This window comes from Sus scrofa, chromosome 15 (genome assembly GCF_000003025.6).
Source record: "Sus scrofa isolate TJ Tabasco breed Duroc chromosome 15, Sscrofa11.1, whole genome shotgun sequence".
In the NCBI taxonomy this organism is placed as follows: Eukaryota; Metazoa; Chordata; class Mammalia; order Artiodactyla; family Suidae; genus Sus; species Sus scrofa.
The window spans coordinates 63,853,105-63,876,162 of record NC_010457.5 but is presented as its reverse complement, the minus strand read 5'-3'; the positions used below and the strand labels follow the sequence as shown (position 1 = coordinate 63,876,162).

Sequence of the window (23,058 nt, the reverse complement as noted above, 5' to 3'; positions counted from 1 at the left end):
CTGGCGCCTACCATTGTCAGCTCTCTTTGGAGCAGGGGATACATAACATCTCCATTTCCTCAGTTTTAGGCTCAAGTTAGCAATTTAAGACGACAACAAAAATCCCACTCTTAGCCATGATTAAAATTCTGAAACCTTCCCAAATGGTGTTACTGAAACATAGGTATTTCAAAAATGAGTGGCAACTGACTCAGAGCCACTGTAGATGGTGATTTGTTGAGAGCAACCGCTAAAAGACATTGTCAATATTCTTTCTGTGATCATACACCCACAATACACACAGATACCCTACCACTACCACTACCATCACCACCCTCAATTAGTGTTCAAGGATATGGCAGAATGAACCCTCTATTCTTGAAAAATGGGTATACTGTGGTCCTAAGAAAAGACTCAAAAATAGAAGATGTGAAAAGTTTGCAAACTGCTGAGCTCTTGACACTGCTTTTTGGGTAACATGTGGTCACAAATGATTGGAATTTAAGAGAGGCCCCTTTGGCTGGCAGGCAGCCAGGATTATAGCTAGGATCATAGGGAATATAATCAGATGTGTATTTAACATCTGTTTCTAGTGAGATTTTTCCCTTTCTACATTGGGAAGCGTATTTGGCTTAAAAAATGATTCCCTATTAGACTCTTTCCAATTATTCTTTGATTCTGATTGGCTACTCTCACTACTTGATTATTTTCCAGTTGTCCTTGTTTTACCTGGTATCATCGGATTCTTATGCAAATGAAGCATCCTTATAAGTTGATAGGAGACCCTGTTTAGGAACTGGGGTTCCAAATGCTGAGACAGAAGTTGCTGGTCTTCTCTCCTATTTCACATAGGCTAATTGTATGATCATCCTGAGTAGTGAAGAAGGAATCCTTTCCTTCATTTTATTTACTTTGAATAAGTAGTTCCTGATAGCAGTGCTTCCTAGAAATGATGGAGCCCCCTAACCAGTAACCATTGTTTAAAAGACATTTGAACTGACAATCACACATACCAAATACTTCTTTCCTACAATATGCATCTCCAGAAAAGTCTGATCATGTATCTAAAATAATTAGATTTTGTTCAGTAATCAAACTCAATCAAATGAATTCTGTGTGAACTACTTTTATTCCCACGATGAGAAATGTGTGTCATATCCTCTGTTAATTTGCATATTTTTCCATAAACCTAAAACCAATCAATTTTGAAGAGTTATGATAATATAAAGAATCTGAGGCAATTACATGTCTTTTAAACAGGGATTCTAAATGCATTTCACTGCTGGTATTCATGTAGTAAAGTAGTCAAAACTTCTTTAACCCTTTTCATGACATCTCAATTAAGCTGTAATGATTGAGGCTCAGGACATTTCTTAGGATTAATGACTGGCTGGGAAAGTGGATGGCCTAAGGTGACGCCAAGGGCCATTAATTCCCTCTGGTCATTAATCCCCCAGGAAATGCCTTAGGCCTGGTTTGATATTAGCATTGCAGGCTGAAAATATACTGTTAGATTTTCTGATTGGTTTGGAAATAATTTATTAAGATGTCATATTTTAATTTCTACCCTGTGTACCCAACATTTCCAAATTTCCATTCCTAGTCCTCCATGCTATGTTGTTGATTGCAGTGACATAACAGAAATGGTTTCTCTGGTCATATTGCACATTTTCTTTGAAATATTCAAAATATATTCAAGTTATTTTCAAAACTGAAGTTCCAAATGGCCATTTGTCTTATAATGTTATTTTCTAATGAAAATCTTGGCCATGACAGTGAGTGGTATTTTACTGAGGTGTATGTGTGGTATGTTCTAGTTGGTATCACCTAAGTTCAGAAAAGGTGTTGAACACATCTCTGAATTTTGCCTGCCATCTAATGTATATAAATCTGCTTTTAATCCCCAAAAAGAATATTCATACTTTGTTTTGTTAGAAAATTATCAAAAGTTGGTTGTAGAAATTCTGTTTATGAGAACTGTCTAAAACTTGCAAATCATCTATTCCCTTAGACACTTAACTTTATATTTAAATAATGGACCGCTAAAGTTTGGAATAGAATTTTGTTTGCTAAACCATCCCTTGGGGCTATATCTGTATTAAATTTGAGAAGGTTTAATTTTTAGAAAATCTAACAAGTTTTTACCATAAGCATGTTGTCAGATTTTGCTTATGATATCCCAGTGTCCTTTTTATGAGGACCAGGAGAGAAGCTTCTTTGAGACTTCATATCACAAATAGCTGGAATTAACCTAAGAAACTAGTATCTTTTTACTGTGGGACACTATGGAACTTACAACTACACTTTTCGCTATTGTTTGACTGCTAGAAAGAAAAAAGTCAAATCTGCAAGCCAGTTCTGGCAAAATTCTTAGAGCAGATATTTTTGATACAATTTTTACCTCCAACTTTGCTTTCCTCTGTCCTACCCCCATTCATCTTCCTCCCTTATTCACCATCAAGTTCAAAATGTGTATTTTTTGTCAGCTCTGCTAATTCTGTCTGGAGTGAGCTGGGAGGTAATTAACTAGTTAATAAATTAATTATTAGCTACATTGAGCAACATGCTTTTTTCTCCTCTTCAGTCCAGTGCTTGCTTTTATTTACTCCTCTCATCTATTCATGTCTTCTTGTAATATGGCTACAGCTTGCCCACCTGCTTCGGCGTGTCTGTCAGGACAATCTGATGGGAGTGACCAGTCCCACAAAGCCTGGAACTAGAAGCTGCTGGGCCCTTTCCCAATGTGGTCACCAACTCAGTTATGTAAGTATTCTTGTTCCCTACCTGAAATTCCTGTTAATCTCTGAAAGGCAGTGTTTGTAACAAATTGTTGCTTCTTTTTTTAAAAAAATAAACCTTTGTTAATTAATTAGTTTTCTACTTTAGGATATCTATTTTGGATTGCAAATTTCTAAGAACTATAATCTACCTGATAACACACAAAATGTCAAGTGTAGTTGCTTAATAAGGTCTACTTTTGTTAAAGCATCAATGGAAAGTGACACAATGAGAGAAAAAAAAATAAAGTCCGTGGCAAAAATAAATTAGGTAAAAGACTACTAGGCCCCTCCCCCAACACAATGGCTTCAGGAGCAACACACAGAATAAGGCTTGGCAAAGGGAGATTACTATGTAAAGGGTAAGAAGGACTACTGTCCATCTATCCACCTGTCTGATTATCTTTCTCTATAATTTTGATGATCAGCATGAAATCCTTGAGTCAACTGAAGGTCAATGCAGGAAATACAACTGGGCTTATTGATCTGAGCTGCAAAATGACAACACAAGGTCTGTATTCTGTCCTCAGATCAATGCCACATGTGTGTATGTTCCTGAAGCACATGGTATACGCTGTGTCTGTCTGGCAGAAACATTTGTGCTTAAAATACAGCCTGACAGTTCCCTGCCATCTTGCAAAACAGTGTGGCTTATTTAGAACAAATCTGTTATGACTGACCACAGAAAGTTGCATGTGTGTTTCTGAGCCTCTCCCTATGAATAGGCAAAAGGACCATCTGGGCACGTGGCATTTACACATCTTTGAGCAAAGTTAGCATTCTGCCTCCCAGTAAAATCCATCTCTCAGGGACTCTGTGGGTTTGTCATGCTTCCTGTAGGATGGAGGAGGAAAACAAATGCACTTCAGTAAAACAGAAGTATGTATTTTTTTCATCTGTCATAGCCACAGTTTGATAGTATCTGTATTTCATTTTCACTTCGGAATATCACAAGAGAGAGAAATGGCAGGAAGCAAGTTGCTTCCACATGGTTGTGAAAGGGAGTTGTTATATTTGGTTGCTCTCTGTGGCACATCTCTGTGAAATCAAAAAAAAAAAAAAAAATCTAGCTACCATCCTGGTCGTGGGGGAAAAAAAATAAATGTCCTTATCTTTTTCTAAGAAAAATTATTGCTAAAATAATACAGTCATCCTATTGACAGTCCCTCTTTGTCTATCTTTATTAAAAATTAGCCTTACTTATTATTCAGACAAATATTTATATACATTTATTCATATTAAAACATGTATTTTTACTGGGCAGTGCAGAATACTCAGAGAAAACATGAATTAGGATAGACTTATTTTATAACTGAAAGTTATTAAACTCCCAACTTTTTAATATTAAAGAATTTAAGGCATTTTGCTTAATAATGGAGTATCATGACTTTTTTTTTCGAAAGAAAATTCGCCAGCGGAGTTCCCGTCGTGGCTCAGTGGTTAACGAATCTGACTAGGAACCATGAGGTTGCGGGTTCAATCCCTGGCCTTGCTCAGTGGGTTAAGGATCCAGAGTTGCCTGTCGTGAGCTGTGGTGTAGGTCGCAGACATGGATCAGATCCTATGTTGCTGTGCCTGTGGTATAGGCTGGCGGCTACAGGTCTGGTTCGACCCCTAGCCTGGAAACCTCCATATGCCACAGATGTGGCCTTAGAAAAGACAAAAAAAAAAAAAAAAAAAAAAAAAAAAAAAAAAAAAAAAAAAAAGAAAATTCACCAGAATTTATACAGCCAAACAACTATTTTGTTTTGTTTTGTTTTGTCTTGTTTAGGGCTGCACCCGTGGCATATGGAGGTTCCCAGGATAGGGGTCAAGTCGGAGCTGTAGCCACCAGCCTAAGTCAGAGCCACAGCAATGCATGATCTGAGCCACGTCTGTGACCCATCCCATAGCTCACGGCAACACCAGATCCTTAACCCACTTAGCAAGGCCAGGGATCGAACCCACACCCTCATGGATGTTAGTCGGGTTCGTTAACCCCTCATGGATGCACAGAGGGAACTCCTGCAAACAACTATTTGACCATTGCTAGCAATGATAACTTTTTTCACTCAGGATAGTTTTTATTCCCTCTTTTAAAATGACTTTCACAACATATGGTTTATTCTTTTCACTATCCTTGACAGAAACATGTCTTTCATCCTAGAATTATAAATTCATTTGGAAAAGAATCAAACTGAGGCAAGTATTACTAACAAGAAGGGTGGTCAGTTGGGAACTAACCTTTTTGGTTGAAGGAGGTGTATGACCCTAAAACACTGAGGTTGATCTCAACTGTCCTTTCAACTCTAAAATTCAACCCAACATTCCCACTCTGAGGTTATCTTTGCAACTTGTAAATTCAGAGAGCAATTCCAAAAGAAGAGTGCCAAAATGTTTTACAGCAATGGCAACACTGTTAAATTTCATGAAGAGCATCCGGAGGGCGCCATTTTGAAAAACAATCACATTTTTGTCACACATGATTGTTGAGAAAAATTGTCAGTCCCATTGCTTTCTAGTTACATATTTTACTTAAGCTTCAGTTGTTTTCCTTCTATCGAGTGAAATGCTAAATGAGCTAAATTGTTGCCAAATCTTGTCTTTTAATTCAAACAACTTCCCGTATTTCTCTTTGTTTTTGTAGTCCCTATTGTGATTGAGGTCAAGGGTCAGAAATTTAGGGGTTAGGGGGCAGATATTAAATATATTAGGCTTTGCAGGCCAAGAGGCAAAATCAAGAATATAATGCAGGTATTTACTTAACAAGAGAAAAGGCCCATGTCTTGTTTGCCCGGGGTTAGTATTCCAGGTCATAAGGACACTTTGTGACCAACTGCTATTTAAAGAAGACTTTCTCAGGTAGATGACAGACAATACCAAAGGGGAAGGGTCTAGCAGGAAGTGGGATAGGTGGCTGCTACAGTCACTTTCACCATCTGTCTAGAGAAATCCAGACCCAGTGCATCATCTCAACTTGGACAGCCGCTCAGAGGTGAGGCTACTCACCAGACGGATCTCCCGTTTGCTGCCTATCAGCAGCCAAACCAGAGTCCCCAGTGTGTAAGTGACAAGCAGCAAAGACCCTGGGCAGTGGCAAGGTGTCACTGGGAAGCTAGTTGCTGGGTATGCAAGGGGCACAGAGATCCTCCACGCCTCCCACCTGGCCCCGGTCTTTATGGCTCTCAGTGCTAGCTTGATGGGGTGGTGCCCACAGACAGTACACAAATAGGAAGTGGGCCAGATCTGACCTACCTGTGGTCTAGATTATCACTTGTCTGCAATCTTTGTTTTACTAAATCACAAGAAAGTACAATCTCTTTGAGAAATAGTCTTTCCTGGGGAAAACAGGTAACAGGCATAAAAAGATCTTATAATCATCCTCAGGAACACATTTTGGGGTTTAGCTGCTATTTCATCCAATAAATTATTTTTAGGTCTATCCCAAATTCATTATTTAGCAGTTTCTCCTGTTCTTCCTCATTTTAGCAGACAAGTTATATGAATTTTGGGGTCTATATAGATTCTTAAGTGGTTCTTCATTCCTTTCCTAGAGGCTAAATAGACTGTGATTTAGAGCAGGGGTCAGCGAGAGATAGATATAGCCTGTGGGACAAAACCATTCACCCCCTCCCCATTTTTGTATAGCCCACAGCTAAGAAAGATTTTTACAGTTTTAAATGGTTAGAAAAAAAAATCAAAAGAAAAATACTATTTTGTGACACATAAAAATTTATGAAATTCAAATTTTAGTGTCCATAAATAAAGTTTTATTGGAACACAGCCATGCTTATTCATTTACATATTATCTATGGCTGTGCTTTGCACTAAACGGCAGAGTTGAGTAGTTTCGACAGAGACCATATGGCCTGCAAAGCCTAAAATATTTACTATCTGGCCCTTTACAGAAAAAAAAAAATGCCAACTGCCAGTTTAGAGTATGACTAAAATCAGACTGTCTGTGTTCAAATCCCTCCACACCATTTTTAGCATAGTGTCCTCTTGGACAATTTACTTAACCTCTTTTTCTATCACTCCTTCATCTATGAAACAGGATATGGTGGCACCTACTTCAGAGACTGATGTGAACAAGAAATGTATTCACCTATGTAACAACTGGCACATAGTAAGCATTCAATAAATGTTAGTTATTTCTACTGCGTTTTTTCTGAAACTGGATTTTACTTTTACAAATATGTATAATAATGAAACAAATATGGTCTTCCATTTATAAAAAGCAATCAGATGGCCAAAATATTTGCATCTTTCACATAGAGGATGTCGGTATTTTATACACTAATAAGAAACACTTAGTTGGGACTACGCACTTTGTACAGGAATGTGGAGGAGGGCATGACTTCTTCTAGAAGGCACTAGTCTACTGAGAGAACAAAGCTCAAACATGAAACAGAAGTGCCTTTAAGAACTAACAAGGACCTGCTGTATAGTACAGGGAACTCTACCCAATATTCTGTGATAATCTATATGGAAAATAATCTTTAAAAAAATGGATACGGATATGTGTATAAATGAATCACTGTGTTGTACAGCAGAAATTATCACAACATTGTAAATCAACTATAGTTCAATAAAACTTTAAAAAAACAAAAAAAAAGCTACCTTCTCTACCAAAAAAATTTTTAAAACATACAATTTTTATACTGCTTTAATAGGAACAACATATTTAATTATCTTGACTCTGTTTATTAAGACTAATAATAAAATCAACATGTAGAGATTATTTGCATTTCTGTACACTAACAACACTATCTGAAAGAGAAATTAAGAAAGCAATCCCAGGAAGTTCCTGTTGTGGCTCAGTGGAAACAAATCTGACTAGTATCCATGAGGATGCAGGTTTGATCCCTGGCCTTGCTCAATGGGTTAAGGATCCGGCATTACAAGTTCCTGTTGTGGCTCAGTGGAAACAAGTCTGACTAGTATCCATGAGGATGCAGGTTTGATCCCTGGCCTTGCTCAATGGGTTAAGGATCCAGCATTGCTGTGAGCTGTGGTGTGGCTTGGACCCTATGTTGCTGTGGCTGTGATGTAGGATGGCAGCTGCAGCTCTGATTCAACCCCTGGCCTGGGAACTTCCATATGCCACATCTGCAGCCCTAAAAAGAAAAAAAGAGAGAAAGAAAGCAATCCCATTTACAATTGTATTTTAAAAAATTAGGAATAAATTTAACCAAGGATGTGAAAGACATGTAAACTGAAAAAGGAAGCTGAAAAGACACAAATAAATGGATTCTTGGATCACAAGAATTAATTGTGAAATATCCATACTACCCAAAGCAATCTACAGATTCAATGTAATCCCTATCAAAATTCCAATGGCATTTTTTTTTCACAGAAATGGAAAAAAAACTATCTTAAAATTTGTTTGGAACTACAAAAATTCCTGAATACCCAGAGCAACCCTGAGAAAGAACAAAGCATCACATGTTCTGATTTCAAAATATATTACAAAGCTATAATTCTCAAAACAGTATATAGTACTGGTATAAAAAGAGGCACAAGATCAGTGGAACAGATACAAAGTCCAAACACCCACTCATATACAGTCAACTAATTTTCATACAAAGGAGCATAGAACACACAATGGAGAAAAGATAGCCTCTTCAATAAATGCTGTTGAGAAAACTGCATAGCCACATGCCAATGAGTGAAACCAGACCACATCTTATACTACTCACAAAAATTAACTCAAAATGGATTAAAGACACATGTTAAACCTAAAATTGTAAAACTTCTGAAAGAAAACATAGGAAAAAACATTCTTGACATAGATCCTGGTGATAATTTCTTAGAGAAATTAGTGATTAAAAATTATTAATAGACAAAAAAATAGGCAACAAAACCTAAAATAAACAAGTGGAACTATATCAAACTATAGAGCCTCTGAATGCCTAAGGAAACAATAAAAAAAAATTGAAAAGGCAATGTACAGAATGGGAGAAAATATTTGCAAATTATATATCTGAGAAATGCTTGATACCCAAAATATGTAAGAACTCATGAAACTCAAGAGCAAAAGAGCAATTGAACCAATTAAAAAATGGGTGAAGTACCTGAATATACATTTTTTGAAAAAGACATACAAATAACCAATAGGTATATGAAAAGTGCTCAATATCACTAATTATCAGGGAAATGAAAATCAAAACCACAATGAGGAGTTTCCTGGTGGTCTAGCAATTAAGGATCCAGCATTGTCACTGCTGTTCGATCCCTGGCCATGGAATTTTTGCATTCTGCAGGTACAGCCAAATTAAAAAAAAAAAAAAAGAAAAGAAAAGAAAACCACAATAAGATATCTATCACCTCATACTTGTTAAAATGACTATCATCAAGAATACAAAAGGAATTCCTTGGTGCTTCAGCTGGGTCGAGGATCCAGCCTTGTCACTACAGTGTCTTAGGTCGCTGCTGTGGTGTGGGTTCCATCCCTTGCCTGGTAACTTCCACATGCTATAAAATAAATAAAAAAAAAAAAAAAAGAATACAAGAGATAAAAGTACTGGTGAGAATGTAAAGAAAAAAGAACCCTACAAAACTGTTGGTGGGAATGTACTCTTGTGTAGCCACTATGGAAAAATATGGTGGTTCCTCAAAAATTAAAAATTTAACTACCACATGATCCAGCAATCCTACTTCTGGGTATATATCTAAAGAAAAAGAAAGTGAAATCATATCTCCAAGAGATATTCAGATACCCATGTTTATTGCAGCTTTACTCATAATAGCCAATATATGGAGTCAATCTTAATGTCCTTTGACAGATGAATGGATAAGGAAAAAACAAGTGTGCATGTGTATGTATAGAAAAGAATATTATTCAGCCATATAAAAGAAGGAAATCCTGCCATTTGCAACAATAGGGATGAAACTGGAGGGTATTAAGCTAAGCAAAATAAGTCAGACAGACAAAGTCAAAATACCATATGGTATCAACTATACGTGGAGTCTTAAAAAAAAGCAGATTTCATACAAATAGAGAATAGAAAGGTGAGTGTCAGTGGCTGTGGAGGGAAAAGGGGATGAGGTTGATGTAAATCAAAGGGCTTAAACTTTCAGTTATAAGAAGAATAAGTTCTGGGTATCTAATGTGCAGCATGGTGACTATAGTTAATAACATGGTATTGTATACCTGAAAAAGTTACTGAGAGTAGATCTTAAGCATTCTCACCACACACAAACAAAAAAGAGTTAACTATGTGAGGTGATGGATGTGTCAATTACCTTAATCTAGGTAGTCATTTCACAATATACATGTATATCAAATCATCACAGTGTATACTTTAAATACATGCAATTATATCATCAATTATTCATTAATAAAATTAGAAAAATACTTTTCCTACAAAAAAATTAAAAACATTCAATTTTTAATACTATTTTATAGCAACTCAGAATACTGAATTGTCTCAAAATATTTATTGAGACTAATAATAGTGCTAACCACAATTCATCTTTAGGACCAGCTATTCTTTCCCTTATCAACATGCTTGCCACCTACTACCTAATGTTTATTAGTCCCACCCATGGGGTAGAATAATGGCTGAATGATGAATTGTAAATTAGCTTTTTTTTCGTCTCACTGACATCATGGATTATAAATAGACTTGGAATTTCCCAAGGCATTTTAAATGGAAAATATTGTTAGTATATAAATTGCAGAATTTCTAATCAAGAGATCCTCTTTTGAGCTTTAAGTTGGCTAACTACAGACTTTCCCAGTAAGAGAAACATAACCATTCATTAATTCAACAATGATTTATTGCATACCACAGGTGTAAACAAGTAAGACAGTCAATACCACCATGGAACTTGGTGTTCTTGTGGTTCTGGAATGGTACTAAATGATTCTGACTTACTTCTCTGAAAGTTCCTTCCACTCTATCCTCCAAAGCATTGGAGACAATTCTGCAAATTGCAGACAAATTGCAGAATTCCCCAAACCCTATTTTTATCAGTATATTTTCCTATTCAAAAAGCTTTGTTTCCCATTGTACACCAGATTAAGTACAAACTCCTAGTGTGGCATTTAGGGCTTTTTATTATCTGACCCAAGACTATCTGCCATGAATTTTCTCTTTTTACTGCATTTCCACCCTTTTATTCTTAACTCTGTTTCAGATTAACTTACCTACTTTGCTTCCTATAATTACATCTTTTGCTTCTCCAACTCTAAATCCTAAAAAAAAAGACTACTTTAATAGAAAATGAAAATTGGCTTGTGTCCATAGAAAACTTTTAAACTGCATGAACAAAGCACAAATGAGCTTTTCTTCTTTCTCTTTGCTATCCTTCTGTCCCCCCTCTAGCATAACACTTGAATCTTAAACTATGGCATTACAAGACTGAATCTTAGTCAATACTTCCCACCAACTCCTGAATGCCTAAACTGTCTCTTACATTTTAAATATTTTTTCTTCCTTTGCTCAATTTAATACATAGGGTTGTGATGGGCCATTCAACTTTAAATTTCAAACTTTCATTGCATAAAAAAAAAAAATTATTTAAAAACATCAATGTTCAAATTTTGCCAGACTAGAACTACATGAGGTCAAGAGCTATAATTATATGACACCTCTCTTTTTTTTTTTTTTTGGTCTTTTTTGCCTTTTCTAGGGCTGCTCCCATGGCATATGGAGGTTCCCAGGCTAGGGGTCTAATCGGAGCTGTAGCCACCAGCCTACACCAGAGCCACAGCAACACAGGATCAGAGCCGCATCAGCGACCTACACCACAGCTCACAGCAATGCCAGATCCTTAATGCACTGAGCAAGGCCAGGGATCGAACCCGCAACCTCATGGTTCCTAGTCGGATTTGTTAACCACTGTGCCACAACGGGAACTCCCATATGACCATCTTATCAAGTGCTTTATCTCCAGTAGAAAGAAATTCATAAATATTTTGATTAAATCAATGGACCCTATTTCCTCTCTGAAAGCTTTTAGCACTTCTCTCTCGATTTTAATTTAATCAAGTAGTAGTTAATACCTAATCTGCATCAGGTAGGTACTATACTAATCCATAATAACACAAATATAAATAAGACACATTGAGAAAAACACTATATTTTAATAAAGCTACTGGGAGTATAAACATTTATTCTCCCATGTTTCAATAGAACTTTATTCTAATCTTCATGACAGTTCTAAACAGAGCCTTCAGACAATGCTCAATTCCAAAAAATATTTGTATTATTCTACCCACAATACTCTAAGCATTTGGAGGTCAAGGACTAGTCTCCAAATCTTCCATCAATGAATTGCTTTAGGATTCTTAGGCAATACTTTCTTTTTAGGGCTGTGGCCTCAGCATGCGGAAGTTCCCAGGCTAGGGGTCAAAATTGGAGCTGCATTGAACTTAACAATTTTAGGCAATAAAAAACCATTAACTTACATCTTAAATGTACAATGCCATGTAGCAAACATCACACTTAATAATTACATATACAACTTTAGCTTATGTCTGTGATTTAGGTTTTCCATTTTTTGTTTTTATTTTACATAAAGAGTAAGAACATTGCCTTCAAAACCCAGGATCCTATGCTGAGGTCAGCTTTGTCAGTAAATGTGCTGCCTACAGTACACAACGTATAAGTCTCCATTACTGTGGCCCCAAGCTGAACTTACTGGAAGCTCATTCCAGAGAAGAGTGTTCTTGTCTCACTCGTCCCCATTTTGGTTTCAGCTTATCTTTTTCCTAATTCATTCACCAAGGAATGATTTATAGAACAGACCTTAACTCAGTCATATTGATCTGCCTCTTGTGGTTATTATGATGGAGTCAAATTTTACTGTGTTTTCAAGATTAAGATTCTATGTAGCCCTATCAAGTTTCCAACTAATATTCTTGATGCCTTTTGATTCAGTGTAATTTCCTTTTTTTTACAGCAATGGTCTTACATGTTTAAAAGAGAAACAGAATACCTAGGGAGTGACATTTTAGGTAAATGAAGGCCCTTATTAGAAATAAAAACAATTGTGTCAGTCCAAGTTGATACATGCGCCACACTTCTGGATGGGATCATAATTCATTTTTTAAAAAGAATGATTTTTCTATCAGTGTGTCCTGGCATTTACAAGGGGGTTAGATGGTAGTTATGAATTTGCATATAAACAAAAAATTAACACAGGGCTAGGCTTGTTTCACTGTTATTTTACTTGAACTACATTAAACTTTTAATTTGGAAAAAAAAAAAAAAAAAAAAAAAACCTCTGCAAATCGTCAGTCTCTGAGTCAAGTCCCCAAGCTGTTAGCCCTCTCAACAAAGACTGTCCTAATACTTTACTGACATGGCGGCAGTTCTTGGGGGGAATCTTTCTCATTTTCAACTGCTTTCAAAATATCTCTATATGCCTCCTCTCTTTGGTCTCAAAGACTTCCTTCTTTCAAAGGTCATCCCCTCCACTTGTGCTTCTAATCTCTTTCCCTTTTGTTCAGTTTCTTCTCTGTCAATTTCCCATCTCTGCCTTGTCTTTGAGCTCTCCTTTTCCAGTGAAACTCCCTCTTTTTGCTGACAAATTTATGTATAGATCTCATTATCCAACAAATTCTCTTTGATACTTTGGCATCTCACGTGGACAGGTCATGTTTCTGAACTTCCTTTCACTGACAGTTTCTAAAACAAATTGCCCTCATTTTAAACACCTATTACCCTCTTATTCCTATGGATAATCTCCTGTTATTATACTCCTAAAATTGCGCTCTTGAAGATTTCATAGTCTTGGTGCTCTCTTTGTGATCAAATTCAGGTCATCTGTCAGATTTTTGTAACCCTCCATCTTCCTGGAATTTCTGGGAGATTTGATTATAACCAATGTCTCTGCTTCCTGGAATATTATTCCATCTTTCTGATCATAATTTTCTATCTTTTCATTGGCTTCTCTTGCTATGAAAACACTCACTAGAAGTAAGGTATCTTCAACTTTTTGCTGTGTGCTCTCTAATTTTTCTTGCTTATAATAAGTTTTCCACTATTCTCCCATATCTTTTGTTATTAGGTGTATCTGTTTAATGTAAAAAGCAAGTTATTAAGAAAGAAACTGAATGTTGTGTTTCTCATTTTTGTTACTTCCAAATCCAGGTAAGTGATTTGTTTCTAAATATCTTCTTTGGCCTCAAGAGAAATGGGAAATAGGAGCTTTGGTGTTTCCTGCTCACAAAGGAGAGGTTTTTTTTTTTTTGTTTTTTTTTTTTTGGAAAAAGAGAGAGAATATGGAGCAGGACTGACCAGAAGGAAACTGAAGCCCTTCAAAGCAGGTGGGGATGGCTGGACTCAGTCCCTGAGGTGGGACACCTCCCAGGCCCACCATGGGGCAGAGAGGATAAAGGCTATGGGCATCTCTAAGTGCATTTGTGTTGTGGGTAACACAGCTCAAGAGTAGCATCACCTAACAGAAAAAGCAAAGGAAGCAAACCCAAAGATCAGCCTCTCTCAAATTAAGAGCCTAGTTTCTCCCTAATTTCCCAGCCCCAATTATGCCCAGGATTCTTTTACAACCACATTCGAGATGGACTTGGGAAATCTCAATTAATAACTGAGGTTGAGTATTCCGACACCAGAAAGGTAAGAAATTGGAACAGATTAAATTTCATTTAGAGATATAGATATGTTGAGTTTTAGGGCAACATTAATTCTTCAAATTTATATCACCTACTTCGACCTCTCTCCTGAATTTCAGTTCTGATTGCAGAATCTACATTTTCTCTTGTATGCTACATGATGACCCCTAAATCAATTTATCTTGCAGTAGGGTTAGATTTTAGGTTATAAATAACACTGCAAAGAACATGCCTATGACCATGTCTTTCTTTTAGATTATCTCCATAAGATAAATTCCCAGGAGTGGGCTCACTAGGTCAGGATCAGAGTCAGGTAGTAGGCAAAAATTCAATACGAGGTTTGCTGAAGCAAGATGAATTGTTTATTGTGTAGGGAAAACTAAGGTGAGTATAAAAGAAGCCTTTGGGAAAGATCCTATCTATGCTCCTCTCTCTTCTGCTATTATGCTTAGACTCTCTCATTGGCCATCTCTCGGTTCTTTCACCTTTCTCACTCTAATTCTGGATTTCATCTCCTACCGACACTCTGTTGAGGTGAGGGGCAGGTGAGGGATCTTTCCTGTGCATGAGAGGATGTTTAACAGCATCCTCAGTCTTTACCTACTAGACACCAGTAGCAAACAAATCCCTTCCAAGCTGTAACAACCTAAAAGGTCTCCAGACAGTGCCAAATGTTCCCTGGGGGTGAACCACTATATTACATCAGGTCACAAGTTTTAAGTCAACCATTTTGACACACAAAAAAAGTCACAGCTATTTTATTTAGTCTTTTGTTGTTGTTGTTGTTATACGGAATTTTGATGCATCTGGAAAAGCTCTGTTTTTTTAAAAGATGAAGTGTTGTTGATATCAGGTCACTTCACCATATCTTTGAACCTCACTACAACCCTTATTCCATCTCTAATCTCATCCTTCACTGAATCTCACCTCATCGAAGGTGAAGTAACTCCCACGTACGGATGAATGATTAATATATTTGTTGCTCATTATCTACACACACACACACACACACACACACACACACACACACACACTCATATACACACACAAATGGCATCATGCAACCTCATCAGAATAGCAGTTTCAAAATATCCTGCTTTACTGCATCATTACTCTCTGGTCTCTCCCACTTCTTTTCTTTTCTTGCAGCATAACCCTCCATATTGTGTTATTTAGGATGCCCATTTTTGTTAGATATACTTGGTAGCAGGGTGAGATGTGTACTTTAATATGCACTTTAAAGGAACTTGAAATGTTTCTTTACCATGACGGTCAGTTCGTAAGAGCAATGCATGGCACAGTCAAGTATCTCTTAAGAGCAGAGCTAGATGGCTAGAAAATTTCTCCAAGAGTTCGTGAAGTTAGTTTGTTAGGAGGTAGTATATTGACTTTATAGGTTCAAAGACTATATAAACTTAAAGAGTTTGGAGCTCTAAGAATCCCTGAACCTGGAAGAAAACCCTCAACAGGAATTATATATAACTATTGCCAATGACTTAAATCCTGACTCCATGATGGCCAGTCAGTTTCAGTTACATTTTCTCTAAGGCTAAAACTCTAAGTTATCTAGGTAAAATAGAAAAAAGCTCAAATGGATTGGGTATTAGGATCCTGGACATTCTTCAGGTACCACTGCCGATCTTTCTCAACACTACAACACTTGAGCCGCAGTTTCACCATCTTGCTTTCCTCTCTCCAGTGGGCAATGTCCAAGTCACCATCATTATTGTTAAAGAAAGGAAGGGAAGCACCTAGAAAGAATTCAACCCACAAATATAACAGCTTAAATGCTAACCAGCTTTGTGGTTGTTTGTGATGAATAACTATTTTCAGATTGCATTTTAGCCATTTACATTAAAATGCTATATCAGTGCAAAATAACAGAGTTGCTGTAGGCTGTCACCCAGCTGCTCATTTCCCTGTCAGAAGCTGTTTCTCTTCAGATGTAATCTGGTAAGAGGCAACTTGCCACTTTAAAGAGTATCGGTGAAACTCAAAAGGAAAAACACTTCACACACACACACACACGTGCATTATTGCTGAAAAAACAGTACAAGTTGATGTAAAGGCAGGTGTAAAGTTATTGGATCAAACTGTAGAAGATCAAATATTTTAAAGGTTTTCAAAATAAATTTTAAAGTTTTAAAAATGAATTTTAGGAGTTTCCATTATGGCTCAGTGAAAATGAATCTGACTAGCATCCATGAGGACAAAGGTTCAATCCCTGGCCTCACTCAGTGGGTTAAAGTATCCAGCATTGCCATGAGCTGTGGTGTAGGTCGCAGACCCGGCTGGGATCTGGAGTTGCTGTGGCTGTGATGCAGGCTGGAAGCTACAGCTCCAATTTGACTACTAGCCTGGGAACCTCCATATGCTGCGGATGAGGGCCTAAAAAGACAAAAAAAGAAAAAAGAAATGAATTTTATTGAATTTTTAGCAACAAGAGTGGTTTAATTCCCATGAAATATATTTCTATCAGCAAACTTTTGAATAAGAGTTTCTCATGTACAGGAACCTGATTTTGCTCATCTTTGACTCTCTAGTGCCTATAACATGACCATCAATAGGAAAGGTATTCAGCATACATATATTAGGTGGAATACCATCTAGTCATTCCAAATAGATGACCAACAAGATTTTTTCATTTGAATACTTACTCATGCAGCTCTCTGCCTGCTGGGCAGTTTGACTATCCCTCTGCCCTCTTAAGCTCAATGTGAACCCATAACTTTTCTCCAAGATAGCTCCTCCTTTGGACATTTAAATTTCTACAGCAAACTGGTTTACCCTATTAACCAGGAATAAAACCTCAGTGGACTTTGATTTTGCCCAGTCTCTTTCTCTTGTTTATTATCCTCTAAAACCACTCCCAGGTCTATTTCTACCATGGTACCATCCTAACCGTAATGTATTACAATGGACGTTCATGGACCTGGCCTCTAATTACAAGCAGTAAAACCCTGAGCAAGTTTCTTGGTTTCTTAGTATCGTAGTTTCTCTTCCAAAAAGTAAAGGGGCTGCACCTGATCCACATCTTACAAACAGCAAGTCACAACCTGTTAGAAAATCTTAAAATAAATATAATGTGTTCCCATCATCATTTCTAAAATTTAAAAAGAATAAAACAAAAAAAGTCAAATGTCACCATAAATACTAAGGATAAATATTGTTCTGTTAAACATTTTTTTGTTTTATATGCATGTGTATATGCAAAGCATGTCTTAACTATGGCTCAAGGTTTAAAACAAAAAAAACTCAAAAGCCACTGCACTAGATGATCTGAAGGTCATTCAATTTATAAATTATTTTATTTTATCCTGGGCTTTTACCGGTTCATGCACAGATTATTTCAATAGACTTCTAACTATTCTGCCTGCCTATAGTCACTTCCCCTTCTAATCCATCATGTACACTACTGCTAGGCTGCTCTTACATAGCTCTTTCCAAGTAATTCCCTGGTTCAAAACCCTTAAATTATTTCTTGTTGGAAGAAAGTCCCATAGCTTAGAATTTAAAGTTCTCCCCGATCTGCATGCATTCTATCTTTGGAATATAATCCTCTTCTGTTCTATATGAACTCTGAGTTTCATCAAATCAGTCTACTTACCATCTCCTGAAACTCTTTCCAAATTGTTGCCCATAAAATTGGCCCCGCCCATTTTCCCAGCTTGGAATATTTTCCCCCTTACTCCAGGTATCCTGAGTTTATTTTTCTAGATAAGCTCATTTTACAAGTTAAAAAAAAAAAAAGGCTAGGTAATATTTTGATTAGAATAATTTGGATAAGAACAAAATTAAATAGGACAGACAGCTTTAACATACTGAACCTTTTTACCTACAATACCTGTCTCTTAGGTTTTCAAGCCTTCTTTTATGTCTCCTAGATAGTGTTAAGTTTTTCTTCATATATGTTCTAGGAAATTACCTTGCATTTGGTAAGCTCTTAATAAATATTTGTTAATAATAACTTTATTAACTTTAAAGGATGAGTTCATACATATTTTAGTTAGCATGCTGTTCTCTTAACTCATTCAACCCAACAGTAAGATTAAAAGTTTAAAAAAAAAGGAGTTTTTGGAGTCCCGTTGTGGGCGCAGTGGTTAAGGAATCCAACTAGGAACCATAAAGTTTCGGGTTCGATCCCTGGCCTTGCTCAGTGAGTTAAGCATCCGGACTTGCCATGAGCTGTGGTGTAGGTCACAGATGCGCGGCTCAGGTCCCAAGTTGCTGTGGCTCTGGCATAGGCTGGCGTCTACAGCTCCAGTTGGACCCCTGGCCTGGGAACCTCCAAATGCCATGGAAAGCTGCCCTAGAAAAGGCAAAAAGACAACAACAACAACAACAACAACAACAACAAAAAAGGAGTTTCCATTGTGGCACATCAGAAACGGATCCAACTAGTAACCATGAGGTTTCAGGTTCAATCCCTGGCCTTTCTCAGTGGGTTAAGGATCCGGCATTGCCATGAGCCGTGGTGTAGTTCGCAGATGCGGCTTGGATCCTGCGTTGCTGTGGCTGTGGCGTATACCAGCAGCTGTAGCTCCGACTAGATCCTAGCCTGGGAACCTCCATATGCTGAAGATGCATTTTTGCTTTTTAAAGCATTAAAAAAAAAAAAAAAAAAAAGTTAAAAAAAAACAGGAAAGAGTTCTGAGAACTGAGGTTCATTTTTGCTATTCCTGCTAGTGCTTGGAAAACAGGATTGGAAAAACTTGGTAAAAACAGACAGGAAATTTAAAAAATTTTTTAAAAATCTAAAAAAAAAACAGACTTTCTTGGTACTACCACTAACTTGCTCTTCATCAGATGGTTTATTATTTGTCATTCCAATTTCCTTTTTTTCCTATACATTTTAAATATTTATAAGACCTGTTTGTCTCCTCCTCAGTGCTCCTGAATACTCACTGTTAAACTGAAAATAGACTTCTCTGATATGAGGGGTAGGTTTTATACTCTTTAAGACAGATTAGATGACCAGGGGGAAGACCACAATGATGAAAATTTGAAGAAAGGTCTTGGAGAAGCTCCTCAGTAAGTAGCATAACTCTTTCCCATCTGGGTCTGGAGAAGTTTTAAAATACAAAGATGGGAGCCAAGATATTACACTTGTTACGGATAGAAGCTAGTTAAATGACTTTTTTGGAGTCTTGATTCAATTTGAAGGAAGACTAAGAGCACTTTTATTTTTCCAGCTTTCCCTGGAACTCTGATCCATCTCCCCATATTATGAAAAAAGAAAAAAAAAAAAAAAGACTATGGCATTACCATAGGGGTCTACACACAACATCATCTTGGAGGACTTTTAAACTTTTGACTCTTGTGTTTGTAAAATCCATTATCATCTGATTGCATAAAAATAACATATAAATGTTATAGACCGTAAAGCTTGAAGTGTGGTTGTAAATTATGTAAGCATATCTGTACTATACATATTCATATTGTGATGCATTCAAATGATGAAAAATATTCCTTGCTCCATTGCTACAGTGAGTTTATTTTCTAAAATATGTTCTAGAGCCATCAGTAGTGTCTCCTCTTTTTGCAAATGACTAATGTGAGAAGGTAACTTTAGAAATTGCACTGCAATGTAATCATCCATATTGTGTATTGTAGATAAAATTGATTAGAATAATATTGAAAATCCCCCAAGGGACTCTACAATTATAAGTCAAGTCCCAACTGGAAAAGGTTTTTTGAAAAGTTGGCAGATGTCTTAATGAAAATGAAGCATTGCAGTAATATATTAGGGCAATTTGTTCATTATTGACAAGCAAATCACTAAACTATATAAATTACTGGATTAGACAGACAGAATTACTTTTCTTTCAGCAAATGGCTAATCAAATATTACTTTTAAATGCTCATTTGTTTAAGTTTTTGATATGCATATTAGTAGACAAATTATTGCCCTTTACTTAGAGCTGCAAGTTGGCTTTAGATGCTGAAAATTCAAATATTTGAATTTACGTCTATTAGAAACCAAATTCAACCATAAGATTGAAATCTACCCTCCGCGGTCCAGAGCAGATTATATAAAAGCACCAAGATTTTGTATTTCTTCTTAATAAATCCATTTACTTGGCATTTATCTTTCCTTTTCCTTTCTGTTTTTGTTTTAAGCAGCCTTTCTTGAAAGAACAACATTGAAATAAATCCTCAAGGAACAGAGAGAGCCAGTTAACAAGTGAGGTAATGATATATCATTATTTCACATGCTAGGGGTTGTAAATGATTTAAAAGTTTGTTTCTGCATTTGTTTCCAAGGACCTGACCAAGCACAGAAGATCTATATATTTATATCAGCAACTAGGGTGAACTTATTCTAATAGATATTTATTCCAGGAACAGGAATCTTTCTGTTTCATATTGCACATGAATATTAAATAAACTACCTGCTGGCAACTACACAATATTTTAGTCTCTAATTTTAAAAGTACACTGTATTTTAATACCTATTTTTAAACAGATATCAATTTTTATGGAGCTGTACATGAGTTGTTGATGGATAAATCACCCAAGCATGGTTAAAGAGAGCCTAATCTCCAGCTGGTACCAGATCCATTTAATTGTATCTTCTGACCTCACCTCACCTGAGTCTGCATTAAAATCATAATACAGTTCAAGTGTAAAAATGATATACTGTTTGTTCGCCCTGTTTATAGAGGGGCGAACATACAGTTAAATTCATATGTTTAAAATTAGTGTAGTCATTTGAAAAGGTTGAGTTAGATCAAACTGCCTCTCAGCGTTTTTTCTGCCCCTTTTTTTATTTAAATGACTCGGCCTCCATCACCAGATGTGAGAGGCTGTTAAGGAAGTTGTAGCAGCTTTTCCTGGACACCCAGAAGATTGCTCCCCTCCATCAAATACAGAGAGCTTTCAAGCATCATTTAATAATGGAAGAGTCCATTTTTTTTAATGTGTTCAGTAGGCAATAGGACAGAAACTTTGGGGCGTTCTAAATCTTTTACAAACGTAGTATTTCGGAATGGCCTAAACAGCAGCTCTTGAGTTTATCTCCATTTTCATTAGGGTGAAATGCTGTCTTTAGATTCTGTGGCAGTTTTATTTTCATAAGTTATAGTCCCCAGGTTTTTTCTCTTTTAAAAGCCAGGATGGCTTTCGTTTGTTTTTTTTCAAGTGCTGCTCTAGCCAGACTTATATTGATCTTAATAATGTTTGGAAAAGCTGGATTGAGTAAATTGAAAATGGCATTGCTTTTGAATTCTGATTCAGAGGAACAATTAGCTAATACTCATCACAAATAACATTTATTGAGAGCTTTCTCTGCACTTGACAAACATGATGCTGAGTCCCCACAACATTCACTGCACTGGAATGTATACTTCCCCCTCTTCCAAGTAAGGCCTTGTTCCTTTTATTTACCATTAAATCTCCAGTGCCTGAAAGAGCACCTGGGAGGAAGCCAAGCCCAGTCAGTTCGTAGAGAATCAACAGAATCAACAACGAATGAATGAGTCAATGTGTGCATCATTTCACTGGGTCTCTGCAACTACCCCTCAGTAGGAAATACGTTTATCCCCATTTACAAATGAGGAAACTAAAGTTCAGAGACATTAAGTAAACTGCCAAGATCACACTTATCTAGAGGAAGAGTCAGAATTTAGAGATCTATCTGACTTTGAAGTCCACACTCTTAACTGTATAATATCTCGATCATAATGGTTCTCAGACTCTGATGTGCATCAGAATCTCTTCTCAGGTTCCTTAAAACCCCAACTACTACCTCTTCTGCCCCAGAGTTTCTGTTTCAGTAAGTCTCAAACGGAATTTCAGAATCTATATTTCTAACAGGTTCCTAGGTGAGGCTGAAGCTGCTGATTCTGGCACCATAACTGGAGAAATACTGGCTGTGATCTAACAGAGTACTGCAAGTAAATAAAATAAAATAAAGGTATGTTCAAATCCACTTTTGTTGGTGATAGTTATAACCATTGTTTTTTTAACAAAATAGGCTCTTTCTCTTTCTATAATTTATAATAGAGATCCTTTACCACATCTATATCTACTTCCCCATAGTCCACTGCAGCATGTGTAACCAATTCTAAACCATAAATATGTTGACACTTATGATTAATCTGATGGATGTGAGTCTCTTTCCTGAAATAATTTTAATCATTTTCCAGGGAGCTTTTGCAAAAATCTAATACATCTCACTAAATGTAGATAGTATCAGATTGACTCCAGAATGATAAAAAACACACCCAATATCCAGAGAGAGCTCTGAGAGAGCATCACAATTATTCTGATACTCCGTCCAAAAAGAAAACCAACCAACCAACTATAATACGATAACTAACTCTCCTGGAAACCATTTGGTGAATTTAATGTCATGCAAATATCTGTGGAAGTAGTTGTTAGGTGTGGAATTACAGAATTAGGATTTGGATCCCTACTGTCAATTGTAGACAGGTCCTGGGAGGACCAAAAGAATCTATTTCTGACCATCTATTTTTAAGCCCTTTGGCCAAAGTTAATTGTTAATTGATTTGTCATAGATTCATTCCCTGACGTCAGCTCTCCATAGCACCTGCTATAGCCCTCATAGCTTTCTCCTGGATTACTGAAATCACATCCTTAATGGTTCTGCCATCTTGGAACAGGCCTCTGCCAGTCTCCCCTCAAAGACCTGCCAGATATTTTCTGTGATGCAAACCTGATCAACAGCTGTCTCCTGCATCCTAACATTTTTGGAGTAAAACTCATACTTGCAAACTTTCT

At 36.7% G+C, this 23,058-nt stretch overlaps 1 long non-coding RNA gene across 2 annotated transcripts; it reads left to right on the top strand.

Moving 5' to 3' along the window:
- LOC110257020 lies at positions 1,762–22,246 on the top strand. 2 transcript variants are annotated; one of them, XR_002339171.1, is made up of 3 exons: positions 1,762–2,742; positions 20,440–20,505; positions 22,132–22,246. It is a non-coding gene; the product is annotated as an uncharacterized LOC110257020 (long non-coding RNA). The 2 variants fall into 2 exon arrangements; XR_002339172.1 differs by having other exon boundaries at positions 20,437–20,505.